This window comes from Odocoileus virginianus, chromosome 17 (genome assembly GCF_023699985.2).
Source record: "Odocoileus virginianus isolate 20LAN1187 ecotype Illinois chromosome 17, Ovbor_1.2, whole genome shotgun sequence".
In the NCBI taxonomy this organism is placed as follows: Eukaryota; Metazoa; Chordata; class Mammalia; order Artiodactyla; family Cervidae; genus Odocoileus; species Odocoileus virginianus.
In genome coordinates, this window is record NC_069690.1 from 55889360 (window position 1) to 55915525 (window position 26166).

The 26166-nt window shown below is 43.6% G+C and overlaps 1 long non-coding RNA gene across 2 annotated transcripts in view; it reads left to right on the forward strand.

Moving 5' to 3' along the window:
• LOC139038980 (uncharacterized) overlaps window positions 1-26166 on the forward strand; it is a 102226-nt gene that overhangs the window by 4930 nt on the left and 71130 nt on the right. Inside the window, exons 1-2 of one of the 2 annotated variants that reach the window (XR_011492076.1) lie at window positions 2816-3072; window positions 5426-5528. This is a non-coding gene — a long non-coding RNA (uncharacterized lncRNA). Of the gene's footprint in view, window positions 1-2815; window positions 3073-5425; window positions 5529-26166 lie in introns of those variants that run through there. The other variant, XR_011492074.1, reaches the window with a different exon arrangement.

Here is a 26166-nt window from a genome sequence, read left to right on the forward strand (position 1 = left end):
GTGTTCTTTTGTAGAATATGATATTATTTGGGTGTTGTCTACCGTATCTCAGTCTACTTTTCTGCTGATTGATTTTTATGTTTGAGAGGTTGTCTTGAAGTTGAAAATACCATGGTTTAAGAAGGTGAAACTGTAGCAGGATGAACTTGAGAGTAGTGATCATAAAGATTTTTCTGATCATGGGAATAGAGCTTCAAAACAGGTCACCAAAGAGGGAGGGGATTTGCATTTCCTGAAGATCTTTTGAAATTGTATCTCGTTTGTCTGGAAATGATTAAGGACAGTCCTACAGGGGTCTGTTTTAGCCTCCTTGCAGCTTAGTGAGTCTGTGACTTGGGGAGATTCGTCTGTGGTCACTCTATAGGAGAGATAAGTTTATGTGGACATCTGCATTCCGGACAGGAAGGAGGAGAGGGGAAGGACATTGCATTTGCATTTTCCAGATGATGGCATGCAGTGGTAGAACTGAAGAATTAGGCATCACGGGGATTGGCCATCTGATGGTGGGCATAATGGAGGCTCAAGTTTTTTTTTTTAACTTATATTTATTTCTACTCAATATGACATAACAATTAGGCTGCTGAAAGTTGACACATTGGGAGTAAGAAGAACTTTCAATACCATGAGTACTTTATTTGGGAACCTTGATTTTGGTTGTGATTTTTTTTTTTTCTTTTTTGACTAGACGGACATTGACCAGAGCCTTGAAGAGACAGGAGTCAGTGAGTTGATATTTCAGTTTATTTGAAGACTAGAATCCATCTGTCACCCAGAAAGATTTATGAATTTATCTTTCTTTCCTTTCCTCTTTGACACTTACATTAGGGGAAAAAGCAAAGTACAGAATTTGGGGCTAAAAAACAACTGCTCCCACAAGGAGAGGGCTCCCCTGGTGGCTCAGTGGTAAAGAACCCACCTGCCAGTGCAGGAGACTTGTGTTGGATCCCTCTGTCAGGAAGATCCCCTGGAAAAGGGAATGGCAACCCCCTCCAGTATTCTTGCCTGGGAAATCCCATGGACCGAGGAGCCTGGCGGGCTACAATGTGTGGGGTCGCAAAAAAGCCGGCCACAGGTTAGCGACTAAACAGCAACTACAACAACCACAAGCAAGTAAACAATCCTGTCTTAGAAGCACGTCTCTTCCTCTTACTAGGCTTCATGATCTTGATCTCTCTTCATTTAGACTGAAGATGAAATAATAGAATAGATGAAGATGACAGTTGGTACCTTACAGGCCTTCATGGTGGCAATTGGTCATGTGTTTGTTGTGACGACTGTGTGATTTCTGTTTGTGAAAATATTTGGAAATCTGTACATTGATAAACAACACATCATTATTTCTTGGTGCAGTTATATCTCACATGGTCTGATGTTTTTCTTTGCCTGTGTCTGTCTGCTTATCCACCAGACTCCAGCTCCAGTCAGTTACCAGCTGTGTTCTCTGAACTTTTCAGCAAAGTTATGCACTTCTAGTTTGCTGCTGAAGGCCTGTGTTGGCAATATTCTTAGAAGCTGGAGGAATTTCTATCAGTAAGATCCATACTTCTAACAAAAGTTACAACTTCCCTGTCAAGATGCTTAGGATATGAAGGCCTCGATCTCAGATGAATATCCCTGAAAACTACAGTTCATTCATTCACTCAGGCTTATCTGGGGAAGAACTGGAAATCTTCACTGGGACTTTTCTAACCACTTTCTGACCTGCATTGTTTCTTGTAAATCGTGGTGAAATACACTTGACATAGAATTTACCATCTTGGGACTTCCCTGGTAGTCGAGTGGCTAAGACTCCAAGCTCCCAGTCCAGTGAGTGTGGGTTCAAGCCCTGGGTGAGAACTAGATCCCACATGCCACAACTAAGAGTTTGCATGCCCCAACTAGAGATCCTGAGTGTTGCAACTGAGGGAAAAAAAACAGATCCTGAGTTCTACAGTGAAGATTGACGATCCTGCATGCTGCAACTAAGACCTGGTGCAGCCAAATAAATATTTTTAAAAATTTACGATCTTCACCATTTTAAAGTGTATGGTTTAAATGTACAGCCATCACCCCCATACAACTCCAAAACTCTTTTCATCTTGCAAAACTGCAGCCGTTTCCCCAATGAACAGTAATAACCATTCACCCCCACCCACCCCCCCACCAAACCCCTGGCAATCACCATTCTACCGTCCTTCTCTCTGAATTTGACTGTAGTGAGGGACGTCCTATGAGTGGAATCGTACATGTTTGTCCTTTGGTGATTGGCTTATTTCACTAAACGTCATGGCTTCCTGGTGGCTCAGTGGTAAAGAACCTGCCTGCCAGTGCAGGAGACTTAAGAGACGCAGGTTCCATCCCTGGGTCAGGAATTCCCCCTGGAAAAGGAAATAGCAACCCACTCCAGTATCCTTACCTGGGAAATTCCATGGACAGAGGAGCCTGGTGGGCTATAGTGCGTGGGGTCCCAGAGTCAGACAAAACTTAGTGACTAAAGAACAATAACAAGCACATCCTCAAGGCTCATCCATGTGGTATGTGTCCTCCCTTTTTGGGTGAGGCTGGAGTGGTAGTGATGACCCTCACAGGTATTTGGGGGCAGATACCAAGATCCCCCTGTTTGGAATCTCTATGATGTCACTGGGTACTGACAGGGCATGATAGCAACATTAGCCTCAGTCCTAACTGGTGATGATAAACCACGATCAACAGCTGCAGACTTCTGGGGTTTCTGAAGAGAATTCTAGGAGAGAAGGACGGTGGGCAGAGAAGCACACGCCTTCCACGAACTGGAGGTGGAGGAGACAGCCCCCTGTGAACTGGAAGGCTGGATGTGCTGGGGTTTCTCCTCGCAGAGGGGGAGTTCCATTTTCTCGCTTTCTTTTAATTTCACAGATGGCATCAGAAGGGACTCTGGCTGGTGGAAATACTATGTTCTCTTCCTGCCTTCAGTTAACTGTACAAACTTGTGAAAAAAAAAACAAAAAAACTCAAGCTCCAGCACGGCTCCACACAGGGTGTCTAGCCAAAATGCAAAGTGTTACCACAGCGCACAAGCAGACAGTGTTTTTCAAGTGTTCAAGCGGGAACAGAGTGAGTGCCTTTCAGCACCTTTTCCAGCACTTCTTTAAAAATGATTTAAATTGGAGGCAATAGCATCGAATGCTGAGCATCTGACACTCAGACAAGACTTAATGAATCATGCACTTTAACAGCGTCACTCCTCAGTAGCCGCTTCACTTTGCATCCGTGGCGGTGGCTCCCCCTACCCCCCACCCCCCACAAAAGCATTTGTTCTGCAGAGCGTCTGCTTGTTGGAGTCTGCTGGGCAATTCTTGATTCATGGCAGGGAGAACTGGCCTGCGGGAGGCTGCTGAGCCCTGTTCCTCCTGCGTCCAGTCTCTCTGGGTCTGAATTTCAGAGCAGAAAGACAACAGTGTTCCTTAGGAACCAGACTCAGAACCAGCGTTGGTCTTTCCCCAGTTCGAAATCTCTTGCAAAAAATATAAGCTACACAATCCAGTGTTGATCTTAACCCCACAACATACAGCATGGTCGTTTAACTGACTTGAATCAAAACAACAAAAAAGTGATTTTGTGGGTAGGAACATTCCAGTGCTGGGAAAAAGACAGTCGGTCTGCATCTTTGAGTTAGAGCAAGTCATCATCTTCGTTGTCAGAAATGAAACCTCTGCCGGTGGAGTCTGGCATCGAGCTTAGAGCTTGTCCGGCAGTTGTTAAGGACACAGGCCGAGTGGAGAGGGCCTGCTGGGCTTCCCCAAGGACTGCGCCTCAGTGGCTCACCCACCTTCCAGAGGGTCCCCGTCCGCTGCAGCGCCCATGGCAGGCGGAGTGGAGGGGCAGTTCCCTCTGCGGCTGCAATGTATAGAAACAATTTCATCTTTCAGTCCAATCTTTAATGAAATGTTTAATACAAACCTGCTGTTAGCATGATGTACATGAATTTACTGGCAGGCGAAGCTGGGATTTGCATCGTTCTGAAAATCAGACGTTCTTTGTATCAGGAAGAACCTTTAAAGGTGGAAAGGCTTTCCTTCTGAATGGCAGGTGCGTCCTTGCAGTGCGCACACCCGGTGCACCGTTGGGGGTCAGCCTCTCTCAGATGCCAGATTCCAGAGTGTGATCATTTCTTTGCAGGCTGCTCGTGGAACAGGAGTTAGATTCTAAACCAGTGGCCAGCACACCAAAGTCTGTGGGCCAAACTGGGCCCACTGACTTTGTTTCTTTTTAACAGCTTTAGTGCAGGGCTATAACTGATATGGGCTTCCCTGGTAGCTCAGCTGGTAAAGAATCTGCCTGCAATGCAGGAGACCCCGGTTCAATTCCTGGGTGAGAAGATGCCCTGGAGAAGGGCTAGGCTCCCCACTCCAGTATTCTTGGGCTGCCCTGGAGGCTCAGATAGTAAAGAATCTGCCTGCAGTGCAGGAGGCCTGGATTTGATCCCTGGGTTGGGAAGATGGCCTGGAGAAGGGAACATATATCTACTCCAGTGTTCTTGTCTGGAAACTTCCATGGACAGAGGAGCCTGGCAGGCTACAGTCTATAGGGTTGCAAAAGGTTGGACATGACTGAGTGACTTTCACTTATAACTGATATACCAGTTATCAAAAAATACCACAAAAAAAATACCACATTTTTCAGCTCATTTTACTGAGCTTTGCTTTATACTGCTTCACTGATATTTCATTTTTTTTTCCCTCTTACAAATTGTAGAACTATAGCAGACTTCCCTCTTGGTCTAGTGGTTAAGAGTCCATGTTTCCAATGCAGAGGGTGCAGGTTCAATCCCTGGTCAGGAAACTAAGATCATGCATGCCTCATGGTGTGGCCAGGAAAAGTAAAAGCCACCTTATAAAAAAATGAGCTTTTTATATTTAAAAACAAATATTTGTAGCCACCCCAAGTCAAGCAAGTCTATTGGTGCCATTTGTCGAACAGCATTGGCTAACTTCGTGTCTCTGGGTGTCCCATTTTGTTAATTTTTATATTGCAAACACACCACCAGCAAAGACAACTCCCTTGAAGGCTCAGATAATGGTTAGCATATTTTAACAATAAAGTATCTTTTAAGGAAGGCATATGTATTGTTTTTATAAATATAATGTGATTGCACACTTAATATAAGGCTACAGTGTATGCTAAAGAAGCCACCTGCCAGTGCAGGAAGCACAGGTTCGATCCCTCGGTTGGGAAGATCCCCTGGGGAAGGGAATGGCACCCCAGTCCAGTATTCTTGCAGGAGAATCCCATGGACAGAGGAGCCTGGTGAGCTATAGTTGATGGGATTACAAAAGAGTCGGACACAACTTAGCCACTAAACAACAACAAAACAGCAGAAAACGTAGTGTTAACACGTCTCTTATATGCACTGGGAAACAAAAAAATGCCTCTGACTCACATTACTTTGGAATTTTCCTTACTGCAGCGTCCTGGAGCCGAACTTGCAGTGTCTTCAAGATCTGCCTGTGCACAGTAAGAAGGGTTTGGACCTTTGCAAACGGTTTCATGAAATCACCACCACGATCAAGGTAACAGATACATGAATCCCTTCCAAATGCTCCCTTCTGTCCCCCCCTTTTTGTGGGGGGCGGGTGTTGCTGTTTTTAGTGTTTTATTTTTGTGTTTGTATTTTGGCAGTAAGAACAACTAATATGAATTCTGTCCTTTTAATAGATATTTAAACAGAGTGATTCAGTTGATGCAGAATTTTGAATATACAAGATAAATACGTTATAGAGATCTTTTGTACGACAGAGAGTCTTTAGGTAACAATATCCTATTTTCCACAGCCATTTTTTTGTTTTTCTTTTGGTAAGGCCCACAAGCTAAGGATAATTTTTACATTTTACGTGGGTGAAAAGAAAAATGATATTTTATGACATGTGAAAATTATATATAGAATTAAAATTACAGTTGCTGTGAATAAAGTTTTATTGGAACACAGTCACCAATGCTCATTCATTTATGTGCCGTCTGTGGCTGCTTTTGTGATCGAATAGCAGAGCTGAATAGTTATGATTGACATTAAGACTCACAGAGCCTAAAATATTTACTGTTTGGCTCTTTACAGAAAAGTCTTGGCTTACCTTGCCCTAGAAAGTTCATAAACAATGATACTGATGATAATGATGATGATAATAGTGACTAGTGATCATTGATGGCTTCTTTGCAGCAGGTATATATGCATATTGACTGCCTTTTTATTAATAGCATGTGGCATGTAGTATATTAATTTTCACTTAAAATTATATTTGCTAAGCATTTATGGGATTATCACCCATGTGGACTCTGTCTACACCTCTAAATTTGGGCTTTTTACATGTCAATGATTACCTGAAAGGATTTTTTTTTTTAATCTTTCAGATTTTATTATATCCCCAGATGTTCAATGTTTTATAAATTAGGTAAACATTTCACAAAGCTGGTCAGTCATCAGTATTATCAGGGAAACCTAAAAGATGTCTGGGGTTAACGAAGCAGGGTCTGGGAATGGGGATGGAACCCAGAATGTCTGCTTGTTGATTTTCATTTTTAAATTCTACGGGCGAAGGTAAGAATCAGCCTGATTTGGGCCAAGATGAATATTTTTATACTTTTCAAAGAGATTTTGTAGGTACTACCTGACCTGGAACTCTCTGACAATGAAACTGAGTTCCCTATTTTAATCTTTTATCTTCCAGCCCCCCCCACCCCCAATCTCCACTGTTGTCATGGTAACAGGACTTTGTACCTAGGGAAATTCCCAAACCTAGTTGCTTGACTGTCTACAGGGCACAGTTCCCGATAACACGTATTGACTTCCTTCTGCTCCTTAGGAAAGAATTTCCCTATGAAAATAAACTTGCAGCCACGGAGCATTGAATTCTTCTTCTTTTCTTATTTTTTTAATTGGAGTGAAGTTGCCTTCATTCTCATGTTAGTTTCTGCTGTGCGGCAGCGTGAATCAGTCACACTTGTACACATATCCCCTCTTCCCTGGACTTTCTTCCCAGTTAGGTCACCACAGACTACTGACTAGAGTTCCCTGTGCTATACAGTCGGTTCTTATTAGTTATCTATTTTTTATGAACATTGAATTCTTATATGAAACCGTTTAGAGAAGTCTGGGGCTGGCCCCAGTTAAAGCAAGCCTTTTGTTTCTGGCCAAATTTTCACAAAAGAGTTAGATTGACCTTCATTGGAACCAAAAATTTCCACCTGGCCTAAATGTAACCTCCCAGATAGATGAGGAGACATTATCAGCAGATTTAATGTCTGTACTTTTATGTTGGTGTTCTAATTTTTTTTTTCCTTCAAGCTTTTAGGATTAATTTCCCTAGTTTATAGGCTGAATGGAAATGTCCCAAGGTCCCTTCGGCTCCAGTGGATGAAATAATTAGCTGCACATGCTATCCAACAACTTCTGTACCTGGGCCCCTCATTAGTTTCAAATCTCAATTTAATTTCCAGGAGAAATAGTTCAGGGTTTCCTGAGACTTAGCAATTGAATCTGACCAACTGCAGGGGGTCTCATACTCAGACTGCCTTTTTCCTGGCCCCCAGTCCACCTCTCACCCCACGCCCCCCAGTCTGATCTCTGTAAGATTCAATTTTGCTGCCTCTGTGTTTGTAAATGGGACAGACCAGAAATTGTTTCCTGAAAACCAAAGGCTTTCATTTGTTCTCTTCCTAATTTACTCCCAAATTTGATTTGAAACTAGTAAGCCAAATTTGAGGATTGTAACCCTGGAAGAGCATCTCAGAAAGCTCTTGTGTGTGTATGTGTAACCTCTGAAACTAACATTGCATCGTAAGTCAAGTATTGCTGCTGCTCAGTCGCTAAGCTGTCTCTGCCTCTGCTGCTCCATGGACTGCAGCAGGCCAGGTTCCTCTTCTCCTCCCCCGTCTCCTGGAGTTTGCTCAAATTCACGTCCACTGAGTCAGTGATGCTCCTCACCATCTCACCCTCTGTCGCCATCTTCTTCTCCTGTCCTCAGTCTTTCCCAGCATCAGGGTCTTTTCCACTGAGTTGGCTTTTTGCATCAGGGGGCCAAACTGTTGGAGCTTCAGCTTCAGCATCAGTCCTTCCAATGAACATTCAGGGTTGATTTCCTTTAGGAGTGGCTGGTTTGATCTTCTTGCAGTCCAAGGGACCCTCAAGAGTCTTCTCCAACACCACAATTTGAAAATCAACTATACTCCAATGAAGTTAAAGTGATAATTAATTTAAAAAACAAATGTAGTGTATAGATTATACAATAAATTTTTTTTGTACCAACAATAAAAACATGAAAAAAGCTTATTTAGAAGAATACATCTTATTTTATGCCATACATACTAAAATATTATATTGGCATATAGTCTATTAAACATGTGATATTTTACATTAGTTTCTTCATTTAAAGTGTCCAAAATTCACTACACTCTAAATTTTTATCAGACTTGCTGTAGTAGTGTGCATTTATTTATTTATTTGGGGCTTCCCTTGTGCCTCAGTGGTAAGAATCTGCCTGAAAAAAATGATGTCTTTCAAATAGATGGCTAACAAACACATGAAAAGATGCTCAGTATCACTCATTATTAGAGAAATGCAAATCAGAAATACAATGAGATATCATCTCATACCTGTCAGAATGGCCCTCATCAAAAAGTCTACAAACAATAAATTCTGGAGAGGGTGTGGAGAAAAGGGAACCTTCTTGCACTGTTGGTGGGAATGTAAATTGATACAGCCACTATGGAAGATAGTATGGAAGATGGTATGGAGATTCCTTAAAAAACTAGGAATAAAACCACCATATGACCCAGCAATCCCACTCCTAGGCATATACCCCAAGGAAAGCAAAATTGAAAAAGACACATGCATCACATTGTTCATTGCAGCACTATTTACAATAGCTAGAACATGAAAGCAACCTAGACGTCCATTGACAGATGAATGGATAAAGAAGTTGTGGTATATACACACAATGGAATATTACTCAGCCATAAAAAGGAATGCACTTGAGTCAGTTCTAATGAGGTGGATGAATTTAGAGTCTATTATACAGAGTGAAGTAAGTCAGAGAAAGATAAATATCATATACTAACGCATACATATGGACTCTAGAAAATCGTACTGAAGAATTTGTTTTCAGGGCAGCAATGGAGAAATGGACATAGAGAACAGACTTATGGACATGGGGAGAGGGGAGGAGAGGGTGAGATGTGTGAGAGAGTAACATGGAAACTTACATTATCATATAGTAAAATACATAGCCAATGGGAATTAGCTGTACGTCTCAGGGAACTCAAACAGGGTCTTTGTATCAGTGAGAGGGAGGTTCAAGATGGAGGTGATATGTGTATACCTATGGCTGATTTCATATTACAGTTTGACAGAAAACAACAAAATTCGGTAAAGCAACTATCCTTCAATTAAAAAATAAATAAATTTAAAAAAATGATGTCTTTGAGCCCTCATCTCCCACATCTAATCCAGCAGCAACAGGACTGTATAAATTTACTGTTAAAACAGTCCCTATGCTTAAGTCATGGGCTTCCCTCGTGGCTCAGATGGTAAAGAATCCGTCTGCAATGCAGAAGACCTGTGTTCCACCCTTGGGTCAGGAAGATCCCCTGGGGGAGGAAATGGCGACCCACTTCAGTATTCTAGCCTGGGAAGTCCTATGGACAGAGGAGCCTGGCATGCTGCAGTCCATGGGGTCACAAAGAGTTGGACACGGCTTAGCGACAAAATGACGACATAATCACCTGTTGGTCTTGTTCTTCTATTGCTTGTTTCACAACTAACTTTTTGGCTTACTTTAGATTATATTAGCTGAGAATAAATGATTCTGATTTTTAAAATGCCATTGTTTTACATTAAGGTCAGCAAGGTGATTATTTCTCAAGTATCAGGCTTATTTTTGAACTGGAGCTTGGCTTTTTGCATATGAGAGTGACATCTGGATACTCCAGAAGTTTGAACCTACTCCTGGCCCACTGATTTGAAAAAAATAAGATGAAATGGCTTTAGGATTAAAGCCTGTTCTTGCCTAATAACCTGTGGGTTATGATGCAAATTGGGGCATGTTGATCTTGGTGGAATATCCCCAAATAAACAAAATATTTCAAGGGTGATATCACACCTGGATTTTAATTCACATGGCAACACAGATTCTTTTCCCTACACATATTACTCCCCAGTGTCTGTCTTCATCTCCGTCTCCTGCAATCGTGAATCAATGATCACCTTAGAAATGGAAAAAAAAAAAAACTCTCAAAAAACAGAGACTTGTGTTGGGGTCTCTGGGTTCAGGAAAAAGAAAGTTATGACACAACTGTCTTAATAAGAAAGCTTTATAAAGTCATGTAATGAAATGTCCTGTGATAGAGAAATGCAGGTTTGATCATTCTTCTGCCCAGGGATGGTCTTCAAGGGTTTGGGTTCTTTCTGACTGCTTTATCGTCATTAGTTTATTATCTTTGTTGCATCTGAAAGATGGATGTGATAGTGTCAGCGGTCACAGATGGATGTATCACCAAGCTGCAGAAAGGGCCGACCTTTGCAGAATGGTGACAAGTAAACCTCCCCTTGAAACCCTCCCCTCTGTCCACTTCTCCTCCGTCTCGTCAGTAAGAACTGGGCTGTGTGCGCTTTGAGTGCCTGCTCGGGCGCTCAGTCATGTCTGAGTCTCTCTGACCCCGTGGACTGTACTCCACCAGGCTCCTCTGTCCGTGGGATTTCCCAGGCAAGAATACTGGAGTAGGTTGCCTTTTCCTCGTCCAGGGAATTTTCCTGACCCAAGGATCAAACCCAAGTCTCCTGAGGCTCCTGCATTGGCAAGGGGATTCTTTACCACTGGAAGAACTGGGTTACCTGTCCTTTTTCAAAGCAATCACTCTTAAAGAGAAAAAGGATTACCATGACTGAGTAGGAATGATCAGTATTCATCCCCTTTGAGTCACAGGTTGGAGGAATGAATAGTTGAATAACTTAGGGCTGTGGATGGGTAGGTTTGTGGGTAAGAGAATAAGGACAGTACTTGTCCTGCAAATCACTGAACCACGTAAGGGGCTTATAGAATGTTTTCTTTGCGACAAGGCATGAACAGTTCTGCTGAGAGATGACAAAGTCGTCTTGACATTTTGAAGTCAGTTAATTGATCCTTCCTGAAATACTCAAGATTGTGTGTTCAGATGAGTGAAGTTCATTATTATTTGATTGCCTTGGTCTCTCTCTTAGAAGACTATGGCGTTGGCTCCCTGGACCGTGTTACAGGATGTGACGTTGGATTCTTGCTCTTTAGTCACTGCCAGAGCCCATTATGGCAAATCCACTTTCTTTCATGTGTTTTCTGGATGTCTGCGCTAGTGCAAGGGACTTCCCTGGTGCTTCAGTGGAAGAGAATTTGTCTGCCTATATAGGAGACTAGGCTTGATCGCTGGGTCAGGAAGATCCCCTGGAGAAGGAAATGGCAACCTACTCCAGTATTCTTGCCTGGAGAATCCCATGGACAGAGGAACCTGGTGGGGGTCCCAAAGAGGGGGACATAACCTAGGACTCCACAGCAACAGCAGCACTAACATGAACAACAGTAGCAGTAGTATCTAAGGCCTGCTTTAAGACTTGAGTTTGATTTAATGCCAAATACATCAAAAAAGAAAGGAAAAACCTAGAATTAGGGGAAACAAAGATAATCAGAAGTTCAGACCTCATATTGAGTTGTTTTTATTGGCTGGCATAAGACATGGATTATTTTCCTCTTCATGGAACAAAACATGATACCACATTTCTTTACAATTAAATTAAGGCTCAAGAACAACAAAGACATTATAGTTCCTATGATGTATTGGAAAGATATTGTCTGTGCTCCACTTGAACAGAGGATAGAATGCTTTACTTTGTTGCTTTATGAAATGCCGGGTTTTCAGGGCAAATCCTATTAAGGGGTTTTAGTTCCTGCCTGACATTTTGCTTTCTTCTCTGCCAGCTGCCCCTGCAAGGAGATGCCTCAGGATTGTTCAGACTGGGGTCAGACTTGATTTAGAAATTGCAGCTCCCAAATTGGGGAAATGTGTTCATTGATTCATTCTCTCATCTATTTATCCATCTGGTATCCATCAGATCTATAAGAAACTTATTATTATTGTTGTTCAGTCGCTAAGTTGATTTCCTTTAGGACTGACTGGCTTGATCTCCTTGCTCTCCAAGGGGCTCTCAAGAGTCTTCTCCAGCACCACAGTTCAAAAGCATCAATTCCTCAGTGCTCAGCCTTCTTTATGGTCCAACTCTCAGATCCATACATGACTACTGGAAAGACCATAGCTTTGACTGGAGGGACCTTTGTCAGCATAGTGATGTCTCTGTTTCTTTAAATGTGAAAATAATGACAGATTTTATTTTCTCGGGCTCCAAAATCACTCTGCAGCCACGAAATTAAAAAGATGCTTGCTCCTTGGAAGAAAAGCTATGACAAACCTAGACAGCATATTAAAAAAGAAACTTATTATAATAATTGTCTGCTTGCTTGTCATTTCCCTCCACTAGTCTGTAAGCATCTGGTGAAACTGGTTCCTAGGTATATCTTCAATGCCTGATGTATTTACTGAGTGAACAGTAAACATTTATTCAGTGCTTGAACTCTCAGAGAGCTTTTAGTCTAGAAAAGAAGATAAGATGGAAACTTGAAGAGAATATGTTGGGTGGTTATTGGGGGCAAGGGGAGATGTTGCCACAAGAGTTTTTTTTGAATGTCAAATTTCAATCTTCTATTTCTCCATTTTTTTTTAAAATGTAGTTCTTGAATTTTCAATTTGTTCTTTTTCTTTTGCTATAGCTATTTGCTATATTTTCCTGGGACTTCCCTGGTGGTCCAGTGGTTAAGACCTCATACTTCCCCTGCAGGGGCCTGAACTGGCTCCCTGGTCTCAGAGCCAAGATCCCAAAGCCATGTAGCATGGCCAGAAAAAAAAAAAAAAAAAAGACTCTATTTTTCTTTAAATTCTTGAACAGATATTTCATATCTCTTTGAAAGTTCTTGTCTGCTGTTTCCAACATCTGAGTCATCTTGAGATCTTTGCTATTGTTTGCTTTTATTTCTTTTTCCTGATTTTGGGTCATGTTTTTCTATTTTGCATAAAAATTTCATAATCATCTGATGAATATTATAGACAATACATTGTAAGGACCCTAGATTATATTGTCTTTCTCCAAAGCATGTTAGATTATATTCTGGCAGGCAGATAAAATACTAGAGGTTCTCCTTGATCCCGTTGGAGCTTAGATTTAGGCTTTGATGGGGCCGTCTAGTGTAGTCCTTACTCTGCTGCAGGGCTTTGCAGAGTTTTCCTGGAAAGTCAGATGATGCCTATTTTAGGCACATGATTTATAGTACCTCTGTTGAAACTGTTCAACTCTGCCATTGTAGCAAGAAGTTAGCCATAAAAATATGTAACGAATCGGCATGACTGTGTTTCAGTAAAATTTTCTTTACAAAAGTATAGGTTCTGGGGTGGGGAGGTGCTTCCCAGGTGGCAAAGCGGTAAAGAATCCACCTGCCAGTGCAGGAGATGAAAGAGACATGGGTTCGATCCCTGGGTTGGGAAGATCCCCGGGAGGAGGAAATGACAACCCACTCCAGTTTCCATGCCTGGGAAATCCCATGGACAGAGAAGCCTGGTGGGCTATAGTCATGGGGTCACGAAGACTCAGATACGACTGAGCACATACACAGGTGAACACGTATGATCAGGAGACTTCCCTGGGGGAGTCCAGTGGTTAAAATGCTGCTCTTCCACCGCAGTGGGGTGTGGGTTAAAATACCTGGGTGGGGAACTAAGATCTTGCATGCCGCTCCATGCGGCTAAATAAATAAATTAAATTTAAAAAGGGACTTTCCTGGTGGTCCAGTGGCTAAGACTCCATGCTCCCAATGCAGAGGGCCGGGGTTTGATCCCTGGTTGGGAAGCTGGATCCCACATGCCACACCTAAGTCCCAGCACAGCCAAATTAATTTTTTAAAAGTAACTATATATATATATATATATATATAAAATCAGTCCATGGGCCATAGTTTGTTGATCCTTCTCTAGATCATGGGCCTTACTCCTCAGGAACGGACTCAGTGGTGTCTAGTTGCATGCCTGAGATGAGATAAGAATCCAGTGTCTCTGCATACCATGTGACCTCTAGAGTCTCCATTGTCATCCCTAAAGCAGCTTCTCTGTAGAAGCTTCATGGAGTCTTATCACTCATCACACACATTGGCAGCCCAGCCCTTGGCTAAGGTCTTGCAGAGAGCCCTGCACAGACCTCTCCCACTGTAAGGAGCGGGTCCTCATGGGGCCCTGGGGTGGGGACAGGCCTTCCCCCATATCCTCTGCTTTAGCTTCTCTAAAGTACCTAGATAATAGCATTTGATGCACATTTCTTGAGTTTGGCAGATATTAAAAAAACCCTCCTTCTTCAACAAGGAGAAGATGTTAATTACTTGATGGCCATGAACACATGGCCCCAGGCCTCCTGGAGCCTCAGAACTGATGGGCGGAACCCCTGTGACACCCCCTGCTCCCTCATCAGCCAGTCAGAGGACTGTGCACAAGCTAATCGTACACCCTGTGACCACCCCCCACCGCCCACCCTCACATCCTTCACCTGGTTATTAAACGTGCTTTGCCACACTCTTCCGAGGGTTTGAGGCTTTTTAGAGCATGAGCCACCTCATCTCCTTGCATTGCCCTGTTTCTCTGCTTCAGACTCCCATGGTTCCCTTTCTCTGCTCCCAACTCTGACGGTTCAGTTTGCTTGGGCTCACTGTGCATCGAACACATGAACTTCTGTTAACAGTACCACCACTCATTCCCTGCAGACCCTTACTCCCACCTTTTCCGGTTCCCTGCCCTGGGATTGGCCCTTGTGTTAGCTTTGCTGATGTCTGATCCCTGCCTCCTCAGCTCAGCAGGACGGTCATACTCTCTGGATTCTACCTGCTTGTGCTATGCTTGGGAAAGGTACTCTGGCAGAAAGAGCATTGGAGTATCTCCAATACTAGCTACTCCATCAGGGCTTGAGGCAGAAGTTGCCTCTCATTGTTGAAAAGCAAGACGTGCATGAATGGCTATGTTGTGTAAGAAACTAGAAAAAGGCATCCCATTCAAATGTTATTTCATGATAGTTAATGTGAGGAAGGCTCAGATCCAGCGGGCTTGGGTGTGGCCCCGTTTATCACATTCTGCAGTGATTACTGGAGCCCTCTGCACATTCCCAGCCTCAAACAGATGCTCTTCTGGGAGTTGTCATCTTTTCAGCGTTCAGTAATGGCTCCTCATCAGAAGCCATATGTCAACAAGAAATTCCAGAGGATTAGAGTTGATTAAAACTCACCACAAAAATTTATTCCCATGGGGATTCTCCAGGCAAGAGTATTGGAGTGAGTTGCCATTCCCTTTTACCGGGGATCTTCCAAAACCAAGGATCGAACCTGGGTCTCCTGCACTGCAGGTAGATTCTTTACCATTTGAGCCACCAGGGAAGTGAAAACTCTATAATGCAGGTGTTCCCAACCTCTAGAAGCACTGGACAATAAATGTAATGTGCTTGAATCATCTTGAACCACCCCGCTCCCCACCCCATGACACACACCCTGGTCCAAGAAAACATCGTTGTCCAAGAAACTTGTCTCTAGTGCCCAAAGGCTGAGGACTGCTGCAGACGGATGTGAGGTTAAATGCGGTGCACCTTGGTGTGTCCAGACACGTTGGAAAATGCTTGAGCTAGGCTTTTGCTACTTAGGGTCCACTTGTCACACAGGAAGTCCATGCATGTGTTGTGGGCCATTTTAGGCAAATCAGAGCAGCTGTTGACAGCAACCAGGTGTTGGAGGGAGGAGGTGTGCTCTATGCTTCACATTAACAAGCAAGAGATGATAGGAAAAGAGGTTGGCCTGGCCCACAGAACCCAGTGTATGAAGTATCTTCCAGAACATAATAGGGAATTCACATCTTATTCCTAAAAAATGAGAAGTCATTGGAGGATTGAGAAGGGAAGTGATATGATCAAAATTAGGTTCTAGAGCAGTCTGGGGGCTGAATTGACTTCCAGGGTGGCTCAGTGGTAAAGAATCTGTCTGCCAATGCAGGAGATTTAGGTTTGATCCCTGAGTTGGAAAGATCCCCTGGAGAAGGAAATGGCAACCCACTCCAGCCTGGGAAATCCTATGGACAGAGGAGCCTGGTGGGCTACAGTCTATGGGGCTGCAAAGAGTCAGACATGACTTTGTGACTCAACAATAGGACTGACAACAAGGGGTAAACTGGAAAGATTCCCTTGGGGAGGGGGATTCAGTTAGAGGGTAATAGTTGTGAACAAAGAGAAACCCTCTGCTCCATCAGTGACCTGGAGGCAGTGAGGAGGGGCTAGGCCTGAGAAATATTTCAGAAGGTAATTTATTTTGGCAATTTTAAAATGAGATTTAGAAGGAGGGAAGGTTCTAGGATGATCCTGTCTGGTCTGAGTAATTAGGTGAAAGGCAGTGATGTTTGTAAGGAAGAGAAAAAGATGAAAAGAACAGGTCTTGGGGATGATGATTCATGCTGTCAGTTATTCAGCAAGTATTTAGAGAATTCCTACTATGTGTTGGATGCTGTTCCAGGGAGGTCATGACCCAGACAGGCGGAGTTCCTGCTCACGTGGTGAACAGAATAAAAAATGTGAAGAAGGAATAAGAAGTTTCAATATTAAAGACCAAAATGAAGGATCCAGGGGAGTGATAGAGAATGAAAGTGAGAAAAACAGAACCTTTTAGGTCAGAAAAGTCCTCTTGGAGGAAATGCTATTTGAACTGAGATATGCATGGTTATCAGCTCTTCTGTGCCCAGTCGTGTCTGACTCTGTGTGACCCCATGGACTGTAGCCCGCCAGACTCCCCTGCCCATGGGCTATCCCAGGCAAAAATACTGGAGTGGGTTGCCATTTCCCTCTCCAGGGGGTCTACCTGATCAGGGATTGAACCCAAGTCTCCCTCTTGCATCTCCTGCATTGGCAGATGGATTCTTTACCACTAGCGCCACCAGGGAAGCCCTTATCAGATTTTAGATGTGCAGAAATTAGAGAAGTATCTAGAAAGAGTGCACTGCAAGTGAGAAGCCCTTGTTGTTGAAGTCAGCAGCAGAAAGGCCCATGTAGCCCAGAGTGTAAAGAGCAGGGGATGAAAACAGACCTAATGCAGCACGATCGGAGAGGCAGAGATTTGGACGTTTTTCAAACGGCAGACTTTTCCTTAATATATACGTCATGGGACCCTCATTTCTCTTGTTGTGAAGCAGCTTTCATTTTGGCTTTAAAGATAATGATTCAGAGATGCTTGTCAGACACCTAAATGGAGATGTGTACCAGACGGTCAGGTGTGGTCCTGGAACTCTGCAGAGAAACAGACGGGAAAAGTAGACTTGAGAGTTTAAAAAAAGGCGATGAGAGATTGAAGTATCATTCTTAGTTGCAACGTAAGCAACCAGGAGCCTTTTTTTACACCTGGCTTGCTCTACACATTTCAAAACAGTATCATCTGTAGGTTCTCATTTTCTTTTCTAGCACCGTGTGGCATGTGTGCTCAGTTGTGTCTGACTCTTTGCGACCCCATGGACTCTAGCCCGCCAGGCTCCTCTGTCCATGGGATTCTCCAGGCAAGAGTACTCGAGTGGGTTGCCATTTCCTTCTCCAGGGGATCTTCCCCACCCAGGGATCGAACCAGCGTCTCTTACGTCTCCTGATTGGCAGGCAGGTTCTTTACCACTAGTGCCACCTGGGAAGTATCTCTATTGTCTTTTAAGACTTTAGTCAAGTTGATAAAGTTCTGTAAAGCCATCTCTTATTTATCTTCAATGTCTCATCTCTCTGGAGTACTAGTTACTGGCATCATTATATAAATCTCCTTTATTGTGTAAAAATTTATCAGAATACCCCCAGATCAGATATTTTGGATTTTGGAATTATAAAAAAATTGCAGATTATTAAAGAAAAAAAGAATTTCTATTTAGAGTTATCTCTTCATGTCTTTCTGCCAGTGTGGCAATGACTTACTCTGAGCTAAAACAGCAAAGCCAATCTATGAGGCCACTCACTTGGGAGGACCTGGAAGGCTGGCTGGTTCCTTCCTCAACTCTCTGATTTTTTTCTGCAATTCATTCCATGCTTCTTATCCATTAAATTGATGTGACACACCAAATTAAATCAAGCTTTTCCTTGTTTTCAAAGTTGCCTAGAATTTTGCAACACTGATATTTTGGTTTTCATGCACTTGTGTGAAGACTGGATATCAAGAAAAAGTAAATAGAGACAGTAGAATCTCAACAAGTAAACACCGTTAACTGGTTTCCCTGGTGGCTCAGTTGGTAACGAATCTGGCTGCAATGTGGGAGACCTGAGTTCCAGACTGGGGAGATGGGATCCTCAGTCTTACAGTAACAAGGGAGAGAATTAACGGAAGCATCGTGCCGTTGGGGCGGCAGCTTTGGGCTGATGGCAGAAGACTATCTCCAGGGTCCTTTGTGGCGATCCACAGCATCTTTCTTCAAGGAGCAGGCTGAGAGAACAGTCTGTAGGAAACCCTGAGTTTCCCACTGGGAGCTCTGTTATGATTGGTCCAGGCCCTTCGGCAAATTCCAGTGGCCTCTCTGGGTCCCCGTGTTTGAAAACAGCATTCCTGTATGAACTCTTAACTGCCCGAGGCTGTGACACACCCTTTGGCAGAGGTCCTCCGCAGTTTCAGTATGGAAATGTGACGGGTCATCCCCAGAACATTGGCTGGTTGGGGTGGGGTGAGGGAGGGGACTCTGACAAGAGCGTTCCCGGCAACTTGGAAAAGCAAGAGTGGGGGCTTCCTGGTGGCTCAATGGTGAAGAATCCGTCTGCCAATTCAGGAGAAACAGGTTCGATCCCTGGTCTGGGGAGATCCCACAGGCCTCAGGGCAACTAAACTTGTGCTCCACAACCGCTGACCCTGCACTCTGGCGTCCAGGGGCCAAGACCCCCGAGCCCGCGCTCTGGCGCCCTGGCGCCCAGGGGCCGAGACCACTGAACCCATGTGCCCTCGAGCCCGAGCTTTGCAACAAGCCGCTGGGAAGAGAAGCCCGCGCACCGCGACTGGAGAGTAGCCCCTGCTCGCCGCAGCCAGAGAAAAGCCTGTGCAGCGACGAAGACCCAGCACAGCCAAAAGGAAGTGTATTTTTAAAATTATTTTAAAAAACAACAATAAAGACCCAGGGTGGGCTTGGAGAGAGAGGAAGGTTGCCTTAGGTTTTGTGGAGACAGGAGACAGGAATTACTAATGTACTGTGGGGAAAATGTTAGACAGAGTCTGGCTTTGAGCACAATAGGTATTCAGCATGTGTTATTTGTGATATGAAGATTTGAGCATGGGTGGGAATCACTCTGCCAGTCCAAGACCACTTTCCCCTCTAAAACCCGTGCCTTAGCAGATAGATTCAATATGTCTATATAGAAATGCCTTCTCTTAGCACACGATGTTGTCGGTCATGGGGGCTCCACCTGTAAAACCAGCTGGCAGGAAGTACAGGGAGGAAACATGATTGGAGTCCATAGTGACTCCTGGACAATAGAGGTGGGCAGTAGGAAAGCCATGTTGGATCAGTGGAAGCTGGGACATTTAAATGACTTCTGTGAAGGATAGAAATCTGTTTTAGGAGTTCAACCTGAGATGGAATCAACAAGGAAGACTCAAGTAGGCGAGTCAGTGAGAAACGTCAGATGGCTGATCGCTGCCTTGTGACCTACAGGTATAGGTGATCCTAACATCATTTAAAGCCAGGGTTGCCGAGTTCTGGAACAAGAGAAATTAGAGCCCGTCTGTTGTGGGGACAGTGTCGTTCAGTTGCTATGTCGTGTCGACTGTTTGCAACCCCATGGACTGGCACACACCAGTCTCCTCTGCGCTCCACTATTCCCTGGAGTTTGCTGAAATTCATATCCATTGTGTTGGTGATGCTATCTTGTCCTCTGTCATCCTCTTCTCCTCTTGTTCTCAGTCTTTCCCAGCATCAAGGTATTTTCCAGTGTCAGCTCTTCGCATCAGGTGACCAGTGTGTTGGAGCTTCAACTTTAGCATCAGTCCTTCCAATAAATATTCAGGGTTGATTTCCTTTAGGATTGACTGGTTTGATCCCCTTGCTATCTAAGGGACTCTCAAGAGTCTTCTCCAGCACCGCAGTTCTTCAGCACTCAGCCTTCATTATGGTCCATCTCTCATATCTGTACATGACTACTGGAAAAACCACAGCTTTGTGGACCTTTGTCAGCAGAGTGATGTCTCTGCTTTTTGATATGCTATCTAGGTTACAGTAGAGGATGCTAAATATATCCCCATCATTCCCACCACTTCACAGGCCTGCTGATGGGAGTTTGGGCCTATGAGGCTTGGGCAAGAAGACACCTCATGGGTGGAGTGATACTCACCCAGCCACACCTCTGGAATGCTGAGACACCCCAAGGAGAATGTGTGTGGAGAAGGTGCCACACCCTGAGTTGGCTACCCTCCCTGCTGTGAGAAAATCAGAGCCTCTAGACAGCAGTCTTGCTTTCCCAGAGGTTGCCAGGACCGTCCTGGGACATAATGAAGAGGAAGATGAATGACATGTGGGTATATCATCCTGGGGAGTTCAAGCCTTTGTTCTCTTGAGATATTTAGCTTTAAAAAGACCAAGTGGCTCAGACCTCATGGAACCTTGAATACATTGGCGTGTGGAGCTTGGGCAATAAAGTGTTGGTGGTTTGCATGAGGAGCTCCTGAACTGCTCTGAAAATGAAATGTTTGCAGTGTTCTCTCCCTCCCTCCCTCTCTCTGTCCTTCTCTTCTCAAATGTGAAGTTCCTTGCTTTGACAGAAGAACATTCATATTACTTTCTGTCCCACAGAGAATCTAATAAGGCTAAGGACTAACATTTGTGAGCCACTTGTTAATATCTAAGACACATTGGTTAGCACTTTACAAACCGTAAAAGTATCTTAATCTCTTTGCTAAGGCAGATGCTGCAATTTTCTCTACTTGATATCTAAGGAATTTGGTAGACCATCAGAGATTTGGGCTTCCCCAAATGGCTCAGTGGGTAAAGAATCTGCCTGCCAATGCAAGAGACTCAGGAGAGGCGGGTTCGATCCCTTGGCCTGGAAGATTCCCTGGAGGAGGAAAATAGCAACCCACTCCAGTATTTTTGCCTGAAAAATCTCATGGACATTGGAGTCTGGAGAGCTACTGTCCATGGGGTCACAAAGAGCCAGAAATGACTTGAGTGGCTAAGCATGAAAAGAGGTTCAGAGAGTTGCTCATGATCACTCAGTTACCAATAGAACATATTTGTCAAAAAATCAAGTTTGTGTCATGTTTATCAAAAGCTTCAAAGTCCACCAAATAGCTTAAATTTCATGGCTTAAAGCAGGAAATGTTTATTCCTCATGTGTACTCTAGCTGCTTATGATCACTCAAGAGACCTAGACTGGAGGAGGGGTCACCATCTTGAAACATCGTCATCTGGGACATTGCCTCCCAGTTGCCCCGGCAGCCAAGAGGATGCTGAAGGGTCTCTCAACAGCAGTTCTATTCTGGAAAAGATACACATCCCTTCTGCCCTCAGCCCATTGGCCAGCACTAGTCCGGTGACCCTGCCTAGTGAGAAGCTGGTGAGCTGGTCCTCCTCCCGAGTCCTTGAGGAAGAGGTGAACAAAGATGGCTGAATGCTAGAACCTACCGCATGGGAGGCAGACTGAGTTCTCTCCTGCAGCGGGATCCTGCCCTTCAGAGGAGTGATTTAACACAAGAGAAGGGGATCAAGGAGGTCAAACCAGTCCCTCCTAAAGGAAGTCAGTCTTGAATATTCATTGGAAGGACTGATGCTGAAGCTGAAATTCCAATACTTCGGTCACCTGATGTGAAGAACTGACTCCTTGGAAAAGACCCTAATGGTGGGAAGGATTGAAGGCAGGAGGAGAAGGGGACAACAGGATGAGATGGTTCAATAGCATCACTGACTCGATGGACATGAGTTTGAGCAAGCTCCAGTAGACAGTGGAGGACAGAGACGAACAGTGTGCGGCAGTCCATGGGGTCTCAGAGAGTCAGGCACAGTGTAGCAGCTGACCAACGACACAAGAGGATCCCAGTGGTGCTGCTTCATTCATTCTCCCCAGTCCGTCTCAGCCTTCCTGCGCCTGTCACTGGATTCTGAAGAGCCACGTCAAGACCTCCTCTCAGGGGTCCTCTGGCTTCTCCCCAGCACCTGCGCTGTTCAGACCAGTCCAGTGTCCTGTGGCCTGTGCCTAACCTTGAGATTCACGTGATCATCACCCACACAGCTGGGAATCACTGAGTCACAGGCTGAGTCGCTGCTTGCATTGTTTGTGCTTGGAAACAAGATTTGTGGGGCAGAGAGTATCTGCCTCCCACAGTTCTGGCAGGCTCCTGTTGCTGTGAGAGTTCCTGCTGCAAAGCCTTGTGGAACTTCCCTTTGACATCTCAGCGATGTGCTTAACAAACACCACCATCCCCATCTAAGACATGAAGGGCTCAGCTATGAATATCCCGGCGGGACTCACCATCGTGTTTCAGGATATCATGGGGTTTGAGAAATGCATTCATTGGACTTCTCGTTTAGAATTCATTGAATTATGGATTCATTTACTTTTTCAGCTTATCCTCTGGGTAAAATATAGTTTCAATCAGCAGAAAGTAAATAGCAGGAGAGGCTAAGAAGAGTCCAAATGTACAAGCTGTTTACACACATTCCTTTTGGATAAAAGTCTCCTTCCAGGACAAGTAGAGAGAAATCAACCTCTTACCCATGAGAGAGAAAAAAAAATCAACTCAAAGAAAGCAGAACTTTATTCTGAAAGCTAAAAGGAAAGCATGCCTCTGAAAATCACCTTCTGTAGGAAGAGGAATTAAAGAAGCAAAGGAAACCAGCATTTTTTTCTTCTGTCATTTCACCTAACCCCTCTTCTCCTCCTGGCTCTTCCCCCTTTCTGTCTTATTGCATCCAAGGCATTTTGCACCCTTTGAATAAAACAGAGTCAATGAACAGAAAATATAAAGGGTATTGAAGAGAAATAAAATTACGACAAAGAAACAGAACTTGTAATGTTTAAAAAACGTCTATGCTAGAGATGGTAGGAAGCTGACTTGATGCTGTCAGAAATAAGATCAATGATGTGGAACAAAACGTTAGAAACTCTCAGAATGAAGAGAAAGTAAAGAGAGCGAGAAAAGCCAGAAAGGAAGATGACTGATATGGAGGAGAGAAAACAAAGACTTATTAAGGAATTGTACTTTTTATAGAAGAAAATTAACAAATGATTATTGATGTAAAAACCATACATGAAAATGCTAGTAAACTGCTGATAGAACATCAATTCTTTGATGAAAAATATTTTCAAAATTCTCAATTCGAATAAGACATTAAGAATTTTTTTGACCCTAAGTAGGGTAAATACTGAACACTTCCTAACAAGGTACAAAATAATGTTTGAATAGCTATTCCTGGTCAGAAGATCAGATAGTATAAATATACACATTCTTCTGATACTATATTATGATTTAAATGATTTAAATAAAAACCCTAATAATATGGGCTAAAAGACCTCTGAAAAAGTGAATCTCACATTCATCTGGAAGCAGAAATGGTGCAAGTAGCCAAGACATTTTTTTTTAAAGAGCTGTTATAATAGATTGTAATCAAAACAGCATGGTGGTTGTAGAAGAAATGATAGACAGAGAATGCACAGAGAAAGATGTCCCAGATTTATTTCATGATTCTTTTCTCCTATAATTTTGAATGCCAAATTTAATCATAAGCTCACTCTTCTATATATACCAAAGTCTATTTTGGGGTAAGTGGTTAACTATTTGAAATAAAGTTGGCATCATTTCTTAGTGCGCACACCACAATCCAAAGACCAAAAGGATGAAATCGTCACATGAACAAAAAGAAGCCAAAATAAAACAGAGATGGATAGATCTCTGATCTTGAGCTTGGTTTCATTTGTCTGAGTATAATGAGATGGGGAAAATTGTATTCACCACAATTCCACTTAGGAGTGGAACTCGGTTGTTGGAGAAAGTTCAGGAAGCACAAAAGGAGGCAGGAAAGGAGATTGAGTAAGAAACACTGCTCCATGGGAGACAAAAGAATTTCCCTGATTCCCCAGCACGCAGTGGAAAAGGCAGACCCAGAGAGAAGCTAAAGGAAGTAAAACAAAGGAAGACACCCCAGTGCGTGTGGAGAGAAGAGGAAGAGGAATGTCTAGAGCAGCGAGATTTTGAACCACTACCAACTTCCAAAACGGGGTGGGTTTTCAGCAGTCTCCATGGGGCTTCCCTGGTGGCTCATAAGGTAAAGAATCCGCCTGCAATGCAGGAGACCCAGTGATCCCTGGGTTGGGAAGATGCTGTGGAGAAGGGAATGGCTACCCACTCCAGTATTCTTGCTGGGAGAATCCCATGGACTGAGGAGTCTGGGGGGCTACCATCCGTGAGATCACAAAGAGTCAGGCAGGAATGAATGACTAACACTTTAACTTTCATTAAAACAGTATAAAAGGAGCAAAGGTTATACTTTTGACCCAGAATTTCCACTTCTGAGAAGCTATCTTGTGAAACTATTTGCAGATACAAACACACAAAGGTGAGAACATTCTGTGAATAAGTAAGATCCCATGGAAAAATCCAAACAAACATTTTGGCCAACCCAGTAGTATTTCTGGCTGTACTTCTTACTAGCTGGGATATTTTTTGTGCAGGACATCAAACCTCACTAAGCCTCAGTTTCTTCATCTGTGAAACAAAATAAACATAGTGCCCAACTAATTGTTACGGCTTTTGTGAAGATTCAACCTGAGGGTAAGGTGGCAGTGTTTATAAAGACTGTTAACATAATAATAACATGTACCAAAGCTGAGCTACTTTTAAAAAGTGAAATAATAGGGACATAGTTAATTAATACTGGTAGGACCTTACAAAGGAATATTATCAGTCATTAAATTAATAAGTTTAAGGCATATTCATACAGAAGTTCATAGTGAAAAGAATATGCTGTATTAGTCCAATGATGAATGCAAAACACATAAACATATGCATATGCACATAAAAGGACTAGAAATAAATATATTAAGATTAGTCTCCAGCTGGCAGGAGTAAAGCTGGTTTTGTTATTTTTAAAAATTATTCTAGGTATTATTTTTCATAATCAACCAACAAACTAAATATTTTCTAATGTAAATTAGAATCAGTAGGGAATGACTAGAAAATGCATAAGTAGAGGCAAAACAAATATAAACATATATTGACTTTTTAAAAAGTATTTATTTGGCTGCATTGAGTGTTAGTTGTGGCATGTGGTATCTTCCAACTTAGCTGTGGCATGTGGGATGCCACATGGGCTTCTCTAGTTCCCTGACCAGGGATCAAACCTGGGCCCCCTGCATTGAGAGCATGGAGTCTTAGCCACTGAATCAGCAGGGAAATCCCTTGATTCTTTTAACTAGGAAAGAATTGACGAGAAACACAGGGTTTGGGGAAGTCTGTGTCTTGTCTAATTTCGAGCCACTCTCCTATGTGTAAGGTCTGGTTGAGGAGTGAAGAAGATGGGCGGTGGGGTCCGTGTTGACCCTAATTCTCTCCTGTTACAAACTTCCTATTCTCTATTTCAGAACCCAGGGCCCCAGCCTACTCCCTTCTGTTAACCTCCACCAGCGTCCTCTCATCTGCCTGGTGTCCTCCCAGGTGCATTTCCCTGTCTCCTGTGCCCCTTATTCCATTCTTTCTCCTGGGCACACCTTGAGCCTGGTGCGCCCTCCACTCTGGCTCACCAGCCTCCTCGTCTCTCATCAGTGGGACACGTCCTCCAGTCTCAGCCTTCCCAGGCCGATTCACCAAGTCAGTAACTTGGGCTGAGGTTTCTGTCTACTAAGCAGCCAGCACACCCTTCCTCTGGGTCACCACTGAGCTGCGGTGATGGATGATCTCCGTTTAGGCCTGCGTGCACTCTGCTGGAGCCCTGCAGCTCAGCGCCCGTCACTGAGGTCTGCAAAACCCAAATTCGAAGTAATCCCCTAACCCTCACCTACGAGGACTTTGTGATCTCCGGCCCTTGCTAATCCGGACTCCTCCTGGCCTTTCAGAGGCATCAAGCCTCAGTAGTTTT